Genomic DNA, 23,761 nt, shown 5'->3' with positions numbered 1-23,761 from the left:
AAAAGCTAACTCATTAGTAATAAAGCATGTTCATTGAAAAGTATGTTATATTAGTTTAAAATATTTTAAGCGGACCTCAATTGTTGCATATTATACCAACAGGTTTAACCCTGCTAAGGTAAGGGAATCGTTCAATAAATGATGGTACATTCCCACAATGTAAAACCATGAAACCATTAAAAAGCACATCTCATTTAGGAGGATATTTCAAAGAGAAAGCTTGTAGTATAAGGCAAATACACATGCTACTATATACAATAAGATCCAATCGCACACAGAGAAAACAATGAGTGCGCATGTGTGTGCAGATGCATATTTAAAGGTGTATTAAGAAGTTAACCAAATTTTAACTGAGGATATTCAGTATTTCTAAGCCTTCTGTAATGAATGCATGTTACTACTATAATCAGAAAACAATAAACCATTTTAAAAGATTAACATCAACAGTGCTAAAAGAATGAATCAATACTCGAAAGGCCTTAGCTGTAGAAAAACATGACAATGAAAATGAAAACAGAAAGTTAAAGGAACATTAATTCCAACAGATACCCTTCAAGTTTCCTTAAAAATCATTGACTGAAATAAAACTGATTTATAGAAATCATCCTTAAACTTTTTCAAGAATACTGAACTTTAATCATTTCACTTATAAAAAAAGAACATGCATTTTGGAAATGTAAAAAAAATCTAATTACCTAGATAAAGTTTGATAGCTTACTAGCAAATCTTTAACGGTCAATTCCTACTTCATTCATTCTTCCCTTCAACAAAAATTTACTGCACACCTGCTACGTGCCAAGACCTATAATCGGCACAACGGTGAACTGGATGCGTATGTGTGGTGTCTATTCTCTTGCAGCTTAGAGGAGACTATCCTTAAAGAAATATTTACTCAATTTGTCAAAGTGAAATATTGATAAGTCTTACGAGGAGAAATACAAAATGAGTCTTTGCTGGGGTGGGAGTGAGGGTGGTAATGTATGAGTTTTCCCTTATTCTGAGTAAAATGCTTACTTTATCTTAACCAGAATCTCTTTTTAAAAAAAATTTTACTGATGTATAGTTGATTTACAATGTTGTGTTAATTTCTGCTGTATAGCAAAGTGATTCAGTTATACATATATATATATATTCTTTTTCATATTCTTTTCCATTATGGTTTATCACAGGATATTTTAACCAGAATCTCTTTTAGTCAAAATGTTAAGGGGAAAGCTATAGAGATGGAATTACAGGCTGAAGGAACAGTATGAGCAAAAGACACATCGATGGGTAAGCACAGGACTCTGTGAAGGGAAAGATGGGCTCTGCAGCTAGAAGAGTGGACATGGTCCACACTGCAGAGATACTGATAGCGGCTGAGCTGGACAAGATCAAGAAGGAGAGACTACTGAGGAAGAATGAAGAAGACTGAGGACCAGGCCTTGGGCGGGGTTCAGCGGGAGGAGGATGAGGGCCCACTGACAGAGGCAACGTGCTGAGAGGGATGAGCAAGAGTGGAAGCAGGGCGCCACAGTCCAAGGTGCGAGGGACGGGCAGGGCGTCTTGTCAAAAGCTGCACAAAAATCCAGAAAAATGAACACCTGAAGCCCCTGCATTCAGAATCTCAGAAACAATCTTTGAGAGAGCACATTCAGTAGAGTGGTGAGGGCAGAGCGAGTGGACACGTGGATACTGAGTAAATGGAGGCACTTAGCTAGCAGAGAAAAAAACTCCAAGAAATAGTTGGTCAAAGGAAGGAAATAACTAGGGACAACTAGGATGATGGCTTAGGGGGCAGCAGCGTCCAGTCCAGGGAGAGTTTTTTGTTTGTTTTTTTTTTTTAAAGAGGAATTGAAAATGTATCCTAGGGAAGGGCTAATTGTTGCACCAAGGTCATGGAGAAAGTTTGAGGCTAGGATTGCCTGACACAGGTGGAGAGACTGGCACTGACTGACAGTAGGGAAGAACTCCTCCCAAGAGAGCAAGGTTAAAGAGCGGGATTTGAGGGCTTCCCTGGTGGCGCAGCGGTTGAGAATCTGCCTGCCAATGCAGGGGACACAGGTTCGAGCCCTGGTCTGGGAAGATCCCACATGCTGCAGAGCAGCTGGGCCCGTGAGCCACAATTACTGAGCCTGCGCCTTTGGAGCCTGTGCTCCGCAACAAGAGAGGCCGCGATAGTGAGAGGCCTGCGCACTGCGATGAAGAGTGGCCCCCACTCACCACAGCTAGAGAAAGCCCTCACACAGAAACGAAGACCCAAGACAGCCATAAATAAATAAATTAAAAAAAAAAAAAAAGACTGGGATTTGAGGTGGAGAGGGAAGATGGGCAACTCCTGTCTGATTGCTGCATGCTCCTCCGTAACAGGGGGATGAGATCAGGTTCTTAGAGCGCAGAGGCCATCAGCAGCTTCTCTCCACTGGCCACAGATGATGCTCTTCACTGTGGTGAGGCCAGCATCAGGCAGTCTTCCCAGTGTGTCTGTCTCACGACAGGCTCAGCCACTCAGCAACCATGAGCAGACCCTGTCATCACTGCTCCTCAGGGTGATGTTTTTCCTTATCTCTTGCTTATTCGAAAATTCTGGATATTGTTCACTTTCCTTTTCTGATCAATGCCAGAGACAGTCAGACAGACCAACAGAAGAGAGAGAGAGAGAGAGAGAGAGAGAGAGAAACTCACCCTCAGAGTATATAAGCACTACATGAGTCACAAGACTACTTAACAAAGAAAAAAGGAGCAATCTCAGATTCGACAATTTTTTTTAAAGTTCTAGTACAATTAATCTATGATAAACAATATATAATGGAAAATAGCCTCTTCAAGAAATGGTGTTGGGAAAACTGGACAGCTACATGCAAAAAAAAATAATCAAACTGGACTACTTTCTCACACCGTATACAAAAATAAACTCCAAGTGGATTTAAGACTAAAATGTAAGATGTGAAACCACAAAACTCCTAGAATAAAATGTAGGTAGTATGCTTTTTGAGATCAGTTTTAACAATATTTTTTTGGATATGTCTCCTCAGCCAAAGGAAATAAAAACGAAAACAAACAAATGGGACTACATCAAACTAAAAAGCTTTTTGCACAGTGAAGGAAACTCAACCAAACAAAAAGGCAGACTACTGAATGGGAGAAGATATTTGCAAACAATCTATCTGATAAGGGGTTAATATTCAAAATGTACAAATAACTCATACAACTCAACATCAAACAAACAACCCGATTAAAAAATGGAAAGAAGACTTGAATGGACATTTTTCCAAAGAAGACATACAGATGGCCAAGAGACATATGAGAAGATACTCAACATCACTAATCATCAGGAAAAGGCAAATCAAAACCGCAATGAGATATTACCTAACACCTGTCAGAATGGCTATTATCAAAAAGACAACAAATAACAAGTGCTGATGAGAATGTGAAGAAAAAGGAACCCTTGTGCACTGTTGGTGGAAATGCAAATTGGTGCAGCCACTATGTACCGACGCACAGTGAAAGCAGTAAGAAGGTTCCTCAAAGAATTAAAAATTGAACTACCATGCAATGCAGCAATTCTATTCCTGGGTATTTTTCCAAAGAAAACAAAAACACTAATTCAAAAAGATATATGCACCCCTATGTTCACTGCAGCATTGTTTACAGCAGCCAAGATATGGAAGCCACCTAAGCGCCCATCAATATGTGACTGGATAAAGAAGATGTGGTACACCCACATACCCACCCACCCACACATACACAATGGAATGTCACTCAGCCCTAAAAAATGAAATTAAAAACAATTTTATTTTATATTGGAGTATAGTTGATTAACAATGATGTGTTAGTTACAGGTGTACAGCAAAGTGATTCAGTTATACCCATACAAGTATCCATTCCTTTTCAAATTCTTTTCCCATTTATGTTATTACAGAATATTGAGCCAAGTTCCTTGTGCTATACAGTAGCGCCTTGTTGGTTATCTATTTTAAATATAGTAGTGTGTACATGTCAATCCAAAACCCCCAATCTATCCCTCCCCTCCTGCATTTTCCCTCTGGTAACCATAAGTTCGTTCTCTAAGTCTGTGTTTCTGTTTTGTAAATAAGTTCATTTGAAACTTATTTACAAAATGAAACCTTGCCATTTGAGACAACATGGATGGACCTAAAGAGTATCATACTAAATGAAATAAACCAGACAGAGAAAGACAAATACCATATCATTTCATATATGTAGCATCTAAAAAAACAAAACAAAGAACAAATAACAAAACAGAAACAGACTCACAGATACAGAGAACAAGCAAGTGGTTGCAGGGCAGGGCGGGGCGGGGTGGGGTGGGGGGGGTGAGTGAAATAGGTGAGGGAGGTTAAGAGGTACAAACTCCCAGTTACAAAATAAACAAGTCGTGGGCATGAAATGTACATCATGGGGAATATAGAAAATATTGTAATAACTTTGTATTATGTCAGATGGTAACAGACATCATTTTGTAACATACAGAAATACCAAATCACTATGTTGTGCACCTGGAACTAATGTAGTGTTGTAGGTCAGTTATACTTCGATTAAAAAAACAGATCTCATACATTTAAAACAAAGGAAGAACTTCCCTGGTGGCGCAGTGGTTAAGACTCTGCGCTCCCAATGCAAGGGGCCCGGGGTTCAATCCCTAGTCAGGGAACTAGATCACACATGCCACAACTAACAGTTCACATGCCACAACTAAGGAGACCATGAGCCACAACTAAGGAGACCATGAGCCGCAACTAAGACCCAGCGTGACCAAATAAATAAATATTAAAAAAAAAAGCAGCCCTAAACACAGGAAGAATATGTTTCTATAATTCTGTTTTTATTATTAAACCCTCAGATACAATTAGCAAAAGGTTACTTGGTCCTTAAGCCACCAAAGTTAAAGAATATTGAAAAGAGTCTCTCAAACTTCTCAACAACAGTGGGTTATTGACCTCTGCCATATAGGGTCTGTTCTATCTGTTCTAGAGCAATAGCACAGACCAGAGAACTCTGCACCTCAACTTACATTCAATGGCACTCCCAGACCAGCCTTACAAGTAAATGTTTCACAAATTATTAAATGTAACTGATGAGCTCTAAGTAGCTAACTCAGAGAATCTAACGTTTCTATAAAATGGTTCACTTTTTGGAACCTGATAATTATTAGCATCCTTAAGGGCATGTTAATGAAATGCATTTAAAATGTGTTTTAGAGGTGATGAAATTGCACAAATCCATTCATATTTTCTTCCTATTCTACTGATGATCAATAATAGCATGTATTTATGCTACCTAGGTTATAGGATTAATCATTGCAATGTAAGAAAAGTTTATAGAACTGAATTCAAGAACTAGCCCCAAGCAGCTCCATGCTAGCCAAATGAGGTGGACAAAAGGAAAAAAATAAAATGAGAAGGTCACAAATGACCATTCATCCTGAAGAAAAAAAAACAAGAAGCAAAACCCACAGAACATCATTTAGTGTAAAATAAGTGTCTGAAAGAAAAAAATCCCAAAATCATACAGCACTAAGCATGTGCATGCGTGCGCACACGTGCGTGCACACACGTGCATGCGTGCACACACACACACTCACTTTCTTTTTTCTGAACCATCTGAACATAAGTTCCAGGTACTTGTCACCCCTAAATACTTCAGTATATATTTCCTAAGATCAAAGACAATAGCACTATTACACCCAAGAAGTTCAGCCTAATGGAATATTAACTAATATACAGCCTACATTCAAGTTTACCAAATTATTCCAATAATAAAATTTATAGCAGCTTTTCTCTATCAATGCAGATCCAATCAAGGATCCCACATTGTACTGAGTCTTCAGTCTCCTTTAATCTGAACACTGACATTTTTTAAGAGACCGGGCTGGCTGTCTTGTAGAATACGTATGATACAGACTCATAGAATTATGTCAAGTTCCTCTTTGTGGAAATTTTATGTTGTGCTTTCTCAATCCATCCTATTGGTGATTAGAGTACTTAATACCACATTATGAGGGCACATTTATCAGTCTTCTTTTCAAATATTACTTCCCCAACCTTCTTCCAACCCACTGTTCCTTTTTCATGATGTCCTACTCAGTTTAAAGAAAAGAGAAAAAAATGACAAAACGAATTTAATTTTGTTTAAAAAGGTTTAGTCCCTATGAAAACCCATCCTACCTATATGTGACAAGCCCTCCAAAGGGGCTGCCTGAAGAGTAAGAGCTCCCCCTGTGGGCTACCTGTCCAAAGGCCAAGCTTGAACTGCTCATAACTTTGAGGGGATTTTTTAAAGAGGCTGAGAGAACGGTGAAGAAACAAGGCAACTGGCAGACTAGGTATTTAGAGAGAATTTTAACAGTCCTTTTAACCCATATTCTCACAAAATATTAAGCCACATATTCATTTGCCATTAATAAGTATGGAACTGGATCTACCAGGAAGATTCACAGAGTATCTGTAGTTCAAGGTGAGTGGAAGGGGAACAGTTGCTACCCATATACAGTAGTTTACTCCTGGCAATGAATTACTTCCACGTTTTTATATTCTTGGTCCAGTTTCTTTTGTTATAAGTCAGAAAAAAAAAATTTAAAAACAAAGGCTGTTCTTCATTCATTATGTAATCAAATTAATCCCAACAACAGACTTATGTCCAAATAAAACATTTACGAAGCAGTTAACAAAATAAAAAGCTCATCTGGATTTATTTAAGCCAAAGGCACTATAAAACCCTAGATTAAAAAGACCTTTGGGTAGTACGGCCCGTCCGGCTGGGGCCGGCCCAGGGCCGGCCCGGGAGGCTGGGCCGGTGCAGTCGGAGGGCGCAGGGCGCATGCGCCGTGCGGCCGGGGGCGGGGCAGGGCAGCGCCGTCTGGCTCGGTCGGGCAGGGGCGGGCGGGAGCTCGGCGCGGGACCGCAGGGCCAGCGGGCTGCCGACGGTGGCCTAGGTGGCCGGCAGAGTACTTAGGATTTCACGTATTTTTGCTGAACTTATTAAAAAAAAAAAAAAAAAGGGCGCTGGGATGATGGATTAACAAGAACATTGAAATCCTGTGAAAAGTTTCAAATTGGAGCACACTGAATTTTCATCCTAGTCCAGCAGCTCTGCTGCTCACTTAAATACAGATGAATGAAGACCCCATTCGGGAAGACACGTGGCCAGCGGTCCAGAGCTGATGCAGGCCATGCTGGTGTATCTGCAAGCATGATGAAGAAACGAACATCCCACAAAAATCACCGGACCAGTGTGCGGCCGAGCGAACCTGTTTCCCAGCCCCGGAGGAACATCGTAGGCTGCAGGATTCAGCATGGGTGGAAAGAGGGGAATGGCCCCATCACCCAGTGGAAAGGAACCATTCTGGACCAGGTGCCTGTAAATCCTTTGTATCTTATAAAATACGATGGATTTGACTGTATTTATGGACTAGAACTTAATAAAGGTGAGTTTCTGCACTTGAAGTCCTCCCTAATAGAGTTGCAACATCTCGAATCAGTGATGCACACCTAGCCGACACGATGATTGGCAAAGCAGTGGAGCACATGTTTGAGACGGAGGATGGCTCTAAAGACAAGTGGAGGGGAATGGTCTTAGCACGCGCCCCTATAATGAACACATGGTTTTACATCACCTATGAAAAAGATCCTGTCTTGTACATGTACCAGCTCTTAGATGATTATAAAGAAGGTGACCTTCGCATTATGCCCGATTCTAATGATTCACCTCCAGCAGAAAGGGAACCGGGAGAAGTTGTGGACAGCCTGGTAGGCAAACAAGTGGAATATGCCAAAGATGATGATGCTAAAAGGACTGGCATGGTCATTCATCAAGTAGAAGCCAAACCATCTATTGCAGCAAGTTTGATGATGATTTCCATATTTATGTCTACAATTTGGTGAAAACATCCTAGATGTCATCACGAACTTTGCCAAATTTGTGGAACTATTAAATGTATAATTTGTAGACATAAAGACTTGATTGCTTTCCAGTTTAATGAAAGCTTAAATGTCCCTGTGAACCCACAATCTCTGCCAGCAGAACTGTTTTTGTTCTGAATAGTACAGATTTATGTGAACACAAAGCATTTTGCGTAAGGAACTCCTTCCTCTTAAAAGAAGTCTGTCTGTTTGGAAGGGAGTTACAGGCAAGTCTGGTAAAAGTTAAGCTAGTATCACAGTCATTTAAAACTGCAGTAGATCTTATCCACTTTCCCCTTCATTCTTAACACTCTTATTCTGCTGCCACAGTGCAAGCATAGTTTGATATTTTTGTTATTCCTTTTTTTGAAATATATACGTATCTATATCTACCTACCTATCTATATCTGTGTGTATACATACATAATGTATATATACATACACACAGATCTGTATATATACACACACACACTTCATGGGCAGTCCTTTCTTTGTGGGTTGGAGTGGGGCTTACATAATTTTCTCCAGTTTAACAGGAGTGCTGATCCAAGCCATTTGTATTCAGTGTATTTAGTGTATTACTGCTGTTTATTCAAAATTAAATTCGGGCACAGGAAGCGCATCGGGACATTCAGCTTGTTTTGAAAGTCAAGTTCAGAGCACCATTTCAGTCTGGAGGCTTTAAACGGTAAATTCAAATATGAATCACCTGTGAACATTTAATGACACACATTAGAATTTTACGAAACAGAAATCTGGGTAAAAGGCTGCCTTTAATTCTAAGCTTTGTACATTATTTGTTTACATTTTTTATCATAAATACTGTTTTTTAAGCAAAGCCCAGGTACTTGGTCCACATAGTGTAATGCAGGTCTATTTTGGATGGCACATTTGGTCCATTATTTGCACAAATTAGTAATCTGGATTTTAGTACATGGATTTAAAAGGCAACAGTATATCAGTGGTTTCTGTGTATTTGGTAAGTTCCTGGAAGAACACAGTGCTTTTATATTAGAAATGTAAGTTTAAGAATGGCGGTGTTGCCTTTTAACAAGTTCTCTGGGATACCTTTGTTTTTATTACTATTATTACTGATATATGATTATGGTCAGAAGGCTTTTTCCCCCTCGGCTTTTCCCCTCAAAGAATGCCTAGACAAATAACAGCTTAAATTCCTGACATGTTTTGTGGTGCTGTATGTTCTTGCTCATGGTGTGCTGTTGATGTAGATTCATTCCATTTGGTGGATCTTGCCACATCAGGGTCAGTCACCTGCACTGGCTTGTGTGTGTGACTGATAGCAGCCCTTAGCCATTGAATCCTTTCCTGCAAGTTGTCCTTAACTAAAATAGAACTGCAAAAGTGGTTCGTTTAGAAGCAAAACGTCAGTTTATCACTTTGTTTTGGATGATCCCTGGCAGTTTGAAAGCTAGGAGAAAGATGGTTTGTGAAACCAGTCTTGTGGAGATTGAAAATCTTACCTAAGATTTGGGCAGAAAGCTTAAATGCATATGAATCTCAGCCAAACACCAGGTCTGTGTGACGTCTGTCATGGCTGTTCTTGATGTTAAGAGATCCTGTAGTTTCAAGGCCGCGCTATGCGAGGTTTGTGTGATGCCCATTTTCGCCTTCAGGAAGGCTGTGCCTTGTTGTGCTGGTGGGTGGTAACCTCGCGCACCATGTAAACACAGCACCCCAGTTCTCTCCAGCGTGCCCAGTGCCTCACTGAGGGCAGCCAGGGGTGAGCTTCTCCATGCAGTGGGTACCCAGGTCTTAGATGTTCCTCCTGTGCTTGAAACAAGTGTCATGCTACAGATCTGTCATCTGTTCTCCCGGTGGCTCTTGTAAGAGTTCCTGCATGTGAATCTCAAGGCTGAGCTGAGCTCCCCGTGCCCAAGTGGACACGTGTGGCCCAGAGAGGGAGTTGTCCAGTGTGCACTGCATGAACAGGACACAGTGACTTCAGACTGAAAAACAAAGTCCTTTGGAGGTATCCTGAGGGTTGGGTCAGTTGAAACATTTCTGGCATTACTTAATGACTTGCATTGTAGTTTTTCTGCAAGTACCTTTAGCAACTTTTAATACCATGTGATCTCTCTAGATGAATGTGACGTGTGATTTACTATCATCATTATTTTAATCATTGTTCCATTTATCGCCTTTAGGGTTGAAGGAAGGGGAAGGGTTTTTTGGTTGTTGTTTTTCCTTTTTTTTTCCCATCCTTTTTTCTTTTGGTGGCTTAAACCACACTTCCTGACGCCGTGACTAACTCTGCTCCCCAGCTGAGTATTTCAGCCTTCGTCTAGGCTCATGTTTCAGATCTGCATGCACTGCTTGCATTTTCCTGGTATCGGAATGTTGGTTCCTTGTTCTAGGAATACAACATTAATTTCTAAAATTATAATGGGACTTGTGACAACACAAGACATGAAACTCTGTATAAAATGTATTGGCCTTTCTCACTGACCTGCTACAGTATCATTGTGTGTGTGTGCGTGCGTGATGTCTGGATGCCATGTAAAGCTTCAAAGGAAAACCTTAAAAGCAGACCATCCTTTTTTTGCATGCTCTATTCTAAGTAGAATGTTCAATGTAACTAACTAAAATTGCATGTTAAATATATTTCGGTTTTTTTCTTTTCTATCTGTTTTTATTTGTTTTCAGTTTCTGTATATTTGCTTAATTCTGCTGTTTTACTGGCTGTAGGATAAAGATGCACCGGTGAAGCAAATGCAGTGCCAACAGAAGGTGATTTTCCAGTTGTGTATGTCAGGCAGCATTTGAAGGGACTGTGCATTCTTAAAACAATCACGGTTGCTTCTAAACCAGATTTCCTTTCTATTATTGTTTTACGTGCCAAACCCCGAAGTGCATTGGTCTTGAATCTCTGAACGCTGTGGACCCATTAGAAGACTGTTTTGATTGTCACAAATTGCAGTGCCTGAAAACATTCTTGAAGCTGATTGTCTTAAAAAAAAAAAAAAAAAAAAGAAAGTTCTCCAAAGACAAAACAGAAATTACTGTAACAAAATAACTATGGTCGAAATGTCTGTGGTTCCTTGGAAATGCTGCGCTTTTTCTATTTTCCATCATTAGTGCAGTTTTAACAAATGTGTATAGTTCAGAGGTCTTCGTGTTCGCATTTTAAAATTAGGTAAATGACCTCATCTTTCAAGCTTGAATTCATTTTTAATTTTAATTTTATTTTATACAATGCGTAGACAGTTCCCTGTTCTCTGCATTTAGAAGTATAAACAATATAAATCTGTTAATTCTGTAATTTTTATAATTATGATGTAACTCTATCCTATCCTTAAAACATTTAAAACAAACCCTTTATGTGCAAAAATAAATAAATAAAAATTAAAAAAATAAAATAAAAAGACCTTTGAAATCCAATTGCTTTGGGAAAGAATTACCTTTAAAGATATGTTTGCTCTATGCATTTCTATATTGATTGTTAGAAAAGTCTTTTTAAAAGTATAAAGTCTAATAACATTTGGAGGTATTTTCCTTGATGGTAATAGAGAATACATCTGTTTCTCCAAGAAAAATTTAACTTGACTTTTGAAATAGCAAACAGAAGTCTTATTATAAGGCTTATTATTTAAGGTCTATGCAATGGGATCTGTGCTACCAAATCTTAACCAAAAAAACAACAACAACAACAAAAAAAATCAATCAACAAATTTTGAGTGAATGCCTTACTATGTTCTCAGCACTTTTTTATATGCATTATGATAAAGAAAAGTATAAATGTTCGTACTTAATCTTACTTAAATAGAACTGCTTAACACACACACAAACTAACGGCAGACAATTTTAGATAATACACGTAAAGTGCCAAGCTGTTGAGTACAGAATACTGTATACATAGCATGAGAGGTTTTCAGTAGAGGAACTGGATGAAGACTGCAGTAAACAGAAAGGCTTGAAAGGACAAAGGCCGGTGGAGAGAACTGTGAAGAAAGCAACCTGAGTTAAGGCACAAGACAGGAATGGTTTTGGTGGGTGGCTGGTGTGGTCAGATAATCCTGAAGAGAGAGACGCATGAGTGCCAGGGAAAGCCAGATAGAGTCAAAGAGTTCCTGGTGATGAGTTTTGTCCCTGCAGTTTAACTGGGAAATGAGTCTCTCTAAGAATTTTAGGAGATTTAGAATCTATACATATTTTTCTGTCTGTTTGCTCACAGTGGTGCTGGACAATGATTCTAAGACATACATTTCTTTTCCCCCACATTTAAACATCTCATAAGTTGAGAAGAATCTTATAATCAATTGTGTATCACAGATGGACAGCATTTTTTCCCTCTAAGTGGTACATAAAATAATGATGCATCTTAAAAATCAAACACCACCACGAATCAAGAGTGCTATGAAGCCATTAGGAAAAACGAATGAGTAAAGTCTTTTATGTTTAAAGTAGAACATAATCAATTCTCAATTCTACGAAAAATTGTCTGAACCTCTTGCTCACAAGGAACAGAAGAAACCTGAGGGTCTACAGTAGGAAGGCGCAGGAACAAGTCTAAATTGAGTCCTTACAGAAAGTGAAGATTGAGTCCAAGCCAGAAAGACCAGAGGATATAAAGCAAATGCAGAAACAGTAAATTATTCGTCAGAGTACAAGCTGTAAAACCTAAGAGCTGAGAGAGAGAAATGCCATTGAAAAGCAAGCTGAATTGTCCAGCAGAGTGCTAGAAAACACGGGGTAAAACCAGGGGCTGATGATAAAGAGGTTGTTTCCAAGTTTGTCAAGAGCAGTTAAGCCCTCAGGTCATCACTTGTACCAAGCAGACAGTTAACCCTCCTCTATGCTGGTAAAAAAACAGAAGAGAAGTGAACTGGGAAAATGAGCTGGAGCAGTTCCAGCCTGGGGAACCAGAGGAGGGCAGGTGATAAGGCATGAAACTAAGAGCAGAGAATTCAGTGAAAATCTAATGAGCCACGGACTGGGAGATGATATTTGCAAAAGACATCTGATAAAGAATTGCTATCCAAAATATACAAAGAACTCTTAAAACTCAACAATAAGAAAATGAATAACCTCATTAAAAAATGGGCAAAAGATCTGAACAGACACCTCACCAAAGAAGATATGCAGTAGTAAATAAGCATATGAAAAGATGCTCAACATCACGTGTCATGAGGGAATTGGAAATTAAACAATGAGTTACCACTATACACCTGTTAGAATGGCCACAATCCAGAACACTGGCAACATCAAATGCTGGTGAGGAAGTGGAGCAACAGGAATGCTCATTCATTGCTGGTAGGAATGCCTTTTAAAGTGGCTGCACCATTTTGCAGTTTAGCAGTTTCTGACAAAACTAAATGCTCTCTTACCATATGATCTAGCAACCTTCCTATTTGGTATTTACCCAAATAAGTTGAAAACTTATGTCCACATAAAAACTAGCACATGTATGTTTTATAGGAGCTTTATTCATAATTGCCAAAACTTGGAAACAACCAAGTTATTCTTCAGTAGATGAATGGATAAATAAACTGTGGTCTCTCCAGACAATGGGATATTATTCAGCACTAAAAGGAAATGAGCTATCAAACGATGAAAAGACATGGAAGAAATTTAAATGCATATTATTAAGTAAAAGAAGCCAATTGAAAAGGATACATACTGTATGTATATGACATTCCGGAAAAGACAAAGCTATGGAGACAGTAAAAAGATCAGTGGTTGCCAAAGAGGAGGGAGGGATGAAAAGGCAGGGCACAGAGGATCTTTAAGTCAGTGAAAGTGTTCTGTATGATACTAGAATAGTAGATACATGTCACTACACAGTTGTCAAAATCTATAGAATATACAGCACTAAGAGTGAACCTTAATGTAAACTATGTATTTGGGGTGATTATGTGTCAGTGTAGGTTCATCAGTTAACAAATATAGCCATCTAGCGCAGGATGTTGATAGTGGGGAAGGCTGTGTCCATTAGGGGAGAAGGGTATGTGGAAATTCTGTACTTTCTGCTCAATTTTTCTGTGACTCTATAATTGCTCTAAAATATAAAGTCTATTAATAAAAACTGCATCCTGAACAGTGAGTCCCCATTCCCCTCCCCTCCCTAGATTCCAAATGCCAGGAGTCAGGCTTATAACAGGTCCCTGGCAGCAGACTGAAGAACCCTCTGGAGGAAGTGAACCACTCAAAGAAAAAAACCTAATCATAATGACATTTGGGTGTGTGTGCTCAATTAAAAAAAAAATCATCTGAGGGGCTTCCAGTTTCTATGCAGGATGTAGAAAGATGTAAAGAGCAATGCTTCCCAGTAACAACTAAAAATACCAAACAACCTGCAAAATCATAAGTTTTCTTGAACCTACCAAACAGCTGAAATCACAACACAACCTCCTGGCTTTAAATCTAAGACAAGCCTCCCAGGACACACAGGACACAAACTTGCGGCAGAGCACAGACGTAAGATGAGGATCTCATACAAGTGAGTAAGAAGAATTCAGCTAAAATTTATAACAAGCTGTTAAAGGCAGAGCATGGGTTTAGCTAAACTACTCCACAACATTGCTGCCTCAGCACCCATTCTGTGTGGCCAATCGGCCTGCAGGGCCTTGAACTGATACTATCCTCTCCATCTAGCATGCATGCCCTAGAAAACAGCCCACAGGCTCATAAGTAAATGTAAGTTCCTGATGTGACTCCCCCAGCTGCCCTGGTGATCATCAGTCTCCCCCACCTCCCATGGTTTTCCTCTTGTGCCCCTTAGATAAAAACAGGCCCCTGAGAAGCTTACCAACCACCTCCCCCTCCTTTTTGGTTTGAATTGACCAATCTGGCCTTAGCCTGGGACCCCCCCAAAGTACTCCCCCAGGATCCACCCCGAACGCTGCCTACACCCTGCCTTAACCTCCCTCATGGCCCCTTAAGGTGTGCCGTGTACCTCCTCCAGGACCTGTAAAGTAATAAACTCGATTTCAATTCTCTTGTGGTCTTTTATTGAACCATCCATCACAAATGTTAACAAATGTTAATTTAACAAAGTTACAAATGTTAGTTTAACAAAGTTACAATGGGCAAGTGTGAGAACATAGAACCCATGAATGCCACAGGCACACGGGATTGCGCACACTCACAAGCTCTTAGCCATGACTTCAGTGGGTGACCACAAGAAAGACTGGAGACAGGGCAGAAGACAAGAGAAAGCCTCCCTCCATGCAACAGGCCAGCCAGCCTCAGCTGAAAAAGCACAGAACCCCACCCAGATCCTTATCATCTAAGGAACAAGAGCCATAAGCTACCCGGGTAAGAGCAACAAACCTTGTTTCCCCATTGGCCCTACCTCCCCCCTCCCCCCAGGGCACAGGTGATAACCAACTGAGTCTGGGGAAAAAGAGTAAAACCTTTTGGGCAAGGGTGAAAATGAAAACAAAACATATCAAAACTTCTGAGATGCAGCTGAAATGGATTGGCAAACTGCAGCTTGTTTTTTATAAATTTATTTATGTATTTATTTATTTTTGGCTGCGTTGGGCCTTCCGTTGCTGTGCGTGGGCTTTCTCTAGTTGCGGCGAGCGGGGGCTACTCTTTCGTTGCAGTGCACGGGCTTAAGGGAAGTGAAACCATAAGTGACATTCTTTCCTTCATCTACTCATCTTCCATGGCTCTGTGGTCAAAGAACCATCTCAAAGACCCATGGAAAAGAAAATTAGCTCCTAATTACAAAGAAGCTAGGAAACCCTTGCTATATTGATAAAAATAAATCAAGAGTAAAGGAAGGCTTGTTCCTCTCTTTCACTCACCAACACAAAATGCTATTACTGTCCATGAGTCTCTCAAAACCTCTGCTTTTTTTGTTTTATTCTTCTAATTAGATCAAGAAGAGAGACCCTAATGGAAACTAGCCTTTTTTTTAAACCACTTACTGGCTTCTAGTTGTTTCTCCTCCTCCTAGCTGCTGAGCAGCTTACATGATCATCTCATAGGGCTGGCTCTTGCTCAGGTCTCCTCAAAAAGCCACTCTGGCATTACTCCCTTCCCTACCAAATCCTATTTCTCCAGTAGAAAAATCACCCAAAGGGATTTCCCTGGTGGCGCAGTGGTTAAGAATCCGCCTCCCAATGCAGGGGACACGGGTTCGAGCCCTGGTCCGGGAAGATCCCACATGCCGCGGAGCAACTAAGCCCATGAGCCACAACTACTGAGCCCTTGTGCCACAACTACTGAAGCCCGTGCGCCTAGAGAAGCTCCGCAACAAGAGAAGCCATCACAATGAGAAGCCCACACACTGCATTCTGCAGCTTGGACTTGGAGGAGTCAGAATAGTAGTGGAGAGGGAATGTGGAGTAGGCTACAAAAACGGCAAAGGAGACCAGAGTGCCTGCCATCCTCATTCACAGACAGACGATGCGTAAGGCACCACAATGAATTTAGTAATGAGAATGGCAAATAACAAAGCTGCAACAAAAAAGATTTCCTATATTTTCAAGTTCAACTCAAACTATCTTCTCAAATACAATGAAGAACAATTGTTTTTTTAAAAAAACATTTATACTGCAAAAAGCTGGATTAGGGAAGTAGATAAGTATTTCATAACTAATTATGTGTTTCTCTGAACCTTTGCCAATACTCGTGTTCTCCCTGGAATGTCTTCCTCTTGTTATGTCCAATTATCAAAAACTATCTTTTTAAAAAGTTGTATGTTCTATTTATTTCCTGATTACTAAAGTAATCTTTGTGCCATGTAGAAAACTTGAAAAGTATTGGATTGGCCAAAAAGTTTGTTCGGGCTTTTCCATAAGATGTCATGGAAAAACCTGACTGAACCCAAACGAACATTTAAGCCAACCCAATAGAATAGATAAAAACAACAACAACAACAAAAAAAAAAGGAAAAAATATTTGTCACCCTTTATCCTATTACAATTGTTACTTTTTTTTTTTTTTGCACCTCTCTCCTTATAACAGAATTTTATAAGAGATTGGATATAGGGAACAAAGTACAAAGAAGAATAAAAATCACACCAATATTTGTAACCTGAGGAGTCAGAAAAAGAGTTGTGTCTATGATGGAAAAGGTATACTTTGTAAAGTTAATTGTACCAAGTTGATCCTCAGATGAACAGACAATTTTGTAGTAATTGTTATGCCCACCAAATAAAAAATTACCGAAATACACCATAACTATGCACCATAGTTTTTATGATACCCATCCAATTTCCTGTATTATTGCTCTTCTCCATTTCTACTTTTCTTCTCAAAGGAATTTCAGTCAGAGACATGCATTATATATAATACACTAATCAATATTGTCAAAACTGAATTGGTAAGTCTATGTAAAAGTACTTTTAAATCTACCATAATATCACCTCTATTCCAACCAGCGTATGAATCCTAGGGAGACCTACAATATGTAGGTTCCTATAATATTTTGAACATACCTCTACCATGGTACTTATTTAACATGATATAATATATCCCATCCCCATAAAAATCTATTTTTTTTCCTATATTTAGAGCCTTTGCAATAACTGGATATATAAGGTATCATATGTAAATGTGTATTGGGCAGTATTAGTGAATTGTTAACCAACATTTTAACTCATGTTCTAGAAGGTTTTGTATCAGATATACAAAACAGGATAATAATAATATTCCAAAGATCCTGTGCTGTGGAAACAGGATGAAGAGTAAAGTGTCATCAGCCAGGAAGAAGGAAGATGAAGCCAATGTAACATTCCAGCAGCTGACAAGTACCTTCTTTTCAGGAGGCCCAGGCAGAAAGCTGATTCTTCTACAATTTTCCTGCTTATTACTTCAAGAAGCAGTACATCAAAAGTATGAATTCCCTGTGCCACATATCAAGAGAGTGAAGCCGTTATGACTGGCATGTCTCCAGTATTTGGGAGAAGCCATGTCGGACCCCAACCCTACTTTTTTTTTGCCCCAGCCCTACTCTTACATACTCCAATAATGTGCCTCTGAATGGCCAGGAATGCAGAAAAGATATTAAGATATTAAGAAGAGCGAATGTCACTACAACAATTACCTGGTACATCACAGGATCCACAAGACTGTAGAATCTTTATTGGTAAGAACATTCTGCCACTGGATGGAGAGGTGGAGTTAGAATGGGAGGGCTATAGTGTGTTATCTTGTCTGGTCACAGGACTCAAATAAATAGGCTTTTGAATAAGGGCTTGGATGTCAGCAAAATTCAATAAGGTGAGTCATGTAAGACTGGAATAATATTATTCCATACAACATACACTAAGCTCTTTAGAACCTGGTTGAATTTGGGGAGATACCCTCCTTGAAAAGTCAGAGCCTTCAGAGCCAGTGGCCCTATACAGAGGCCCAGGTCCCCAGACACCAGTGTTGAAGACTCAGGTCCTGAGCTGGGGTGTGGGCTCCTGAATAGCTCCTGAGGTACAATCAGTCTCTCAGACTGGGCCCTCCACTATATCAGCCCTTGACTAGCCCTTATGTCCTCTAAGTCACGTATTCCCTTGCTCAAGCATAATTCAAGGACTTAAAATAATATTCATTATCTGTTTTGGATGTAGACAGCTATATTATATTTTTCTCATTTCCTCGTTTTACACCTCAATATGCTATTTAGAATGAAAATATACAAATGTGTCACCTAAGAGTTCTTCCTTCTCTTTTCCTCACCTCCCACATGAAGTCGTTGTTAAGTCCTATCAGTTATACTTCCAAAACATATCATGAATCTCTGCAGCGTTCTCCATCTCCACTGCAACCACCCTAGTGCAAGCCACCATCACCTCTGGCTCCAGAGCAAGGACCACTGCAGTGGTCTCTTCAATGACCTCCCGGCTCCCATTTACGCTGTGCTGCAATGCATTCCTCACTCAACAGCCAAAGTGGTCCTCTCAAAATACAAATCATAACTAACCCTTGCTTTCAACCCTCTAAGAGTTTTCCATCACACACATACAGGGGGAAAAAAGCCAAAATCCTTTTCTGTGGCCTTCAAAGTTGTACTTGATCTGGTCCCCACTCCTGACCTAAGCCTAAAGCCACTTTCACCAAAGGAATCAACAAACATACCACCAGAGACAGGTCAGGAAGCAGCAGTAGCTGAGAGAGACCAACTGTGCAGCTGTGTTGAGAGGTTTTGTGTAAAACTCATGGGGCATCTGAATTTCTATATACTGAGTTTTCTTAAAGGAAGTACCCCAATATAATGAATCAATCAAAAGTCAAGGTACCAACACTTTACAGAATTCAATAAACATGCCTTTCTTTGTACGTAATGGAGAACCAGTGAAGGATTTTAAGCAGAGAAATAACTTGATCTGACTTGCATTTTAGAAACTGAAATTCTGGTTGCCTTGTGGAGGATACATGCAATGGGAGGAGACTAAAGAATAGTCAAAATGCATCAAAATAACTCAGGAAACAGCCTGAGGTTCCTACACAAATCTTGATGGGGAGGGATGAGACCTGACTGAAGAGCTATTTAGGAGGTCATACATAGCAAGAGAATCTGGTGGTTGATTCAAGGTGGAAGGAGAGATACCCTCTCCGAGTTGTTCAGTCTGTCAAGGAGGTTATGGACCTCTACAAATTTTATTCTAGCTTCAAGCAGGGCTCACATCTGACAAGTTACAGGGACTTGTATGGCACCCCTAACTGAGACTACTCACATGCTCCCCGCCCCATTGGCGATCTCTGGGCTGGGCTGGGATGTAACGCAGGAGCCTCTGACTCCAGGTCCACTGTTCCATTCTGAGCGTCTGTCTTCCCAGCAGAGTGGGCACTTCTAAAAACACACCACCCAAATTTCTCTAGCCTTCGCTACGGCTCGCTGTGCTGAACTATTTTCTACCCAACAACCAGAGGGCTGTTACACTCCCATTAATAACTTTTGATCACTACGGTGGTCATTCTCAACCTGATGTAGGGGTAGGACACAGTATAAGAATCAGCAAGTGCCCTTTTAAAAAACTACACACTCATTCCCCTCCCCTTTCAGATGGCTATCCACACACCCACCAAGGGGAGTGACTGATTGGAAAGATTTTTTTTTTTAATTTTTAAAATATTTATTTATTTAGTTTTGGCTGCATTGGGTCTTGGTCGCTGCGCGCGGGCTTTCTCTAGTTGCGGTGAGCGGGGGCTACTCTTCGTTGTGGTGTGCGGGCTTCTCATTGCGGTGGCTTCTCTTGTTGCGGAGCACGGCCTCTAGGCGCACAGGCTTCAGTAGTTGTGGCACGCAGGCTCAGCAGTTGTGGCACACGGGCTTAGTTGCTCCGCGGCATGTGGGATCTTCCCGGACCAGGGCTCGAACCCGTGTCCCCTGCATTGGCAGGCGGATTCTTAACCACCACGCCACCAGGGAAGTCCCTGATTGGAAAGATTGAGAACTACCTGCTGCTTTCCTAAATGCAAAGATAAGGGCCTATAAAATTAATTCAGTAATTAAAAAGAAGAAACACTATGCCAACCTATTCTATAAGAATAAGAATTATGAAACATAACAATAGTATCCTACACTGAGTTCCAAGAGAAGTTACTCTGTGTTTTTGAAATATTTTTTTCTGTTGTTTTTTACGATGACAAACATTTTCAGGTCTCAATTTATTTCTCAGCAGGAACTACATAGAGTTTAATGAAACGAACATTATGATGCTCTGCCTCCTGAGAAAACCTCAGTGCCACTCTGAAAGGATCTGAAGAAAGCTAATGAAATTCTAGAAAAGAGCTTGAAAGTTGTCAATATTCAAATTCTTTAGAGAAAAAATTCATATTAATGACCAAAACAAAAAAACCCACATATTCCTCTTTTACCATCCTGTCTCTGCTTTTTTTATCAGCAAATTTTAAAGAAAATACTGTATGTAACCCTGAAAGGAAAGCTAAGATAAATGAGTGAATTACAATAAAATAAAGCAGGTTGGCTTAGTAATTAGATACAATAATCTAGATTTTTCCAAAGTGTGGCACAGGAGATGACTTTAAGTATTCAATATATTTATGTTAATGGTCCCTAGAAATAACACAGTAGTAGTGCATCAAATCTGTGAAGTCATATATTATTGCTTAAGATAAGATTAAAGCAGGCAGAGGAATTCACACAGACATCTTGTCTTACAGGTCCTATACTCAGGAATGCTCTTGCTCTGAGCCTGAGTAACTGAACAGTGTGACAATCCCTTTTAAAAAGAGATAACGACGAGATATAACTCACATACCATAAGATTCACCCTTTTAAAGTGTACAACTCAGTGGTTCTGAGTATATTCACAAGGTTGTATAACCGTTACTGCTACCTAATTCCAGAGTATCTTTGCCTAAAAAGAAACCCATGACCATTAGTAGTTACTCCCACTTCCCGCTCCCCCACAGCCCCTGGTGACAGCTATCCACCCTTTGTCTCAACGGACTGGCCTATTCTGAACATTTCAGAGAATGGAGTCATATAATATGTGCCTTTTTGTGTCAGGTTTCTTTCACTTTTGATGTTTTCAAGGTTCATCTGTGTTTTAGCATGTATCAGTACTTCATTCCTTTTTTTTCTTACGGCCAAGTAAAATTCTACTACATACCACATTTTGTTACCCATTCATCAGTTGACGGACATTTGGGTTGTTCCCACTTTTTAGCTATTACAAGTAATGCTGCTCTGAACATTCGTGTACAAGTTTTTGTGGGGACGTCTTTTCAATTTTCTTGAGTATATACCTAAGACTAGAATTGAGGGGTCACGTGATAACTTCACGTATGTTAACCTACTGAGAAACTGAAAAGCTATTTTCCAAGGTGACAATATCATTTTACAATCCCACCAGCAAGGCATGAGGCTCCAATTTCTCCATACCTTTGCCAACAACTTACTGGCCACTTTTAAAATTATGGCCTCCCCAGTGGGTGTGAAGTGGTATCTCACTGTGGTTTTGACTTGCAGTTCCCTAATGACTAGTGATGGCAACCTAACTCCTTGAAAGTACACGTGGTACAGATAATACATCTCTCTGGTGTCCAATCTCATAGTCTACGTTTCTTTCGGCATTACAACAAGCTCTTTTAGCCTCTACTACTCTCTGCGGTGGATGTGGTTTATTGCGGGCTTCTTCCACTCTTTCAGCCCTTGTCCTGACTGCCTCCCGAAAAGCCATGCCCTTTGTCTAACACACCTGCTCTCTTCTCCCTCCTACAAGGCCTGCAGTGCCCACTTCTTCTCTGAAGAGAAGCCTGGTCTTTATCATTTTCCTGCTCCCACCCAACGACACATACTCAGCTTTACCTCAGAGAGCCCTGCCCTCACACCAGTAGCCTCTGTCAGTCCTAACTCTGCAGACTTCAGTTCTTCCCATTCTTTCAACTCCCTCTTCCATTTCCCAGTCTGACATTCCACATTTCCAAAGTCCTTCCTAATTTCTCCACATTCCAAACCACCTCTCCCTTTGACTCCAGCCTCCTCTGTGCCCCTCTGGTCCTCTCCATGTCTCCCCCTCCTGATACGCCTCACACCACAAGCGCTACACCTAGCCCTTCACTGACCCTCTCTCCTAGGCACTATGAAATGTTATCCCACTCTTGTTCTCTACTCCCCACTTCTCACTATAGCCTGGAGTCTGTCTGCCATTTGAGTTGTAAGTGACTAAAAGCAATAATGGAAGAAAACCTTTTCCAATCGAAGTGGTGTGATGGTTAATTTTGTGTCAACCTGACTAGGCCATGGGGTACCCAGACATCTGGTCAAACATTATTCTGAGTGTGTCTGTGAGGTGTTTCTGCATGAGATTAACATTTGAATTGGTAGACTGAGTAAAGCAGAGTGCCCTCCCTAACGTGGGTGGCCTCACCCAATCAAGTGAAGACCTAAATAGAATAAAAAAGGCCGAGTAAGAGGGAACTTCTTTGTCCCATTTGAGTTGGCACATTTGTCCTCTCCTGCCCTTGGACTGGGCTCACCTGAGTCTCCAGCTCGCCGACTATAGATGTTGGGACATTTCAGCCTCCATAATCATGTGAGCCAATACCTAATAATGAATCATATTTATATATCCTATTATATATTGCTAAAAGATAAACTGAGGGATATTTAAAATTTTAAGAGTTTATTTGAGAAAAAATTGAGTCGCATTGGGCAGTACCAAACCGGAAGTGATTAGGAACACTCCACCAACAGGAACTCAGGGAAGGGCTTTAATAGAGAAGAGGTGGAAGCAAAGCAAGGAAGTTATTTGATTGGCTACAGCTTAAAGCCTAGTTGGCTCTTTGTGATGGGTTCTCCTTAGGTTTAGATTTCATAATCTTGAGGCATTTACAGGTTTAGATTTTGGTTGGCTTACCTAGGCCACCATGGCATTACAGCCCCCTTACTCTAAGAGCCACCTTGTTTAATTAATTTAACAATATCCTACTGGCTCTGTTTCTCTGGAGAAATCTGACTAATACTTAAGCCCTGGAAGCCCCTTGTCCCACGAATGGGTAAATAAGCAAAAAACATGCAGAGGAGTTTAGATTTGGTCTAGTGAACAAAGAAGAGAAAATGAATACTCATGCAGGGGATTACATTTATTAATAGTACCATAGCACTAAGAAGCAAGATAAATTGAAATAGGGAGAGCACGAAAGTCAGGAGACTACAAAAACAAGGTCTACGCTGATTCCTACCTGGAGGAATGCAAATGAAAAGGAAAATCTAATAGAAATACCAAAGAAAAAACCAAAAATACTTAAAAAGAAAAATTTAATCCCAAAATTCCACTCTCAAAGGAAGGTAGGGTCAGACAGAAATGCTAGAGTAGAGAAAGGAAACTAGATTTTTTTTTGGCCTATTTCTTTATTCTTTGGCATGTGGGAGATGTCTGATGGAGAAGATGATTAATTCAATTTTGGACATGTGGTATTTGAGG

General features: G+C 40.2%; 1 protein-coding gene and 1 pseudogene across 3 annotated transcripts in view; one reads left to right on the top strand and one right to left on the bottom strand.

Moving 5' to 3' along the window:
* FAM184A (family with sequence similarity 184 member A) overlaps positions 1 to 23,761 on the bottom strand; it is a 115,953-nt gene that overhangs the window by 67,799 nt on the left and 24,393 nt on the right. The gene's annotated exons all lie outside the window — the stretch shown is intronic.
* LOC137769291 (spindlin-1 pseudogene) lies at positions 7,021 to 8,090 on the top strand (annotated as a pseudogene).

This window comes from Eschrichtius robustus, chromosome 9 (assembly GCF_028021215.1).
Source record: "Eschrichtius robustus isolate mEscRob2 chromosome 9, mEscRob2.pri, whole genome shotgun sequence".
In the NCBI taxonomy this organism is placed as follows: Eukaryota; Metazoa; Chordata; class Mammalia; order Artiodactyla; family Eschrichtiidae; genus Eschrichtius; species Eschrichtius robustus.
The sequence above is the reverse complement of the archived record's forward strand: the minus strand, read 5'-3'. Positions and strand labels throughout refer to the sequence as shown.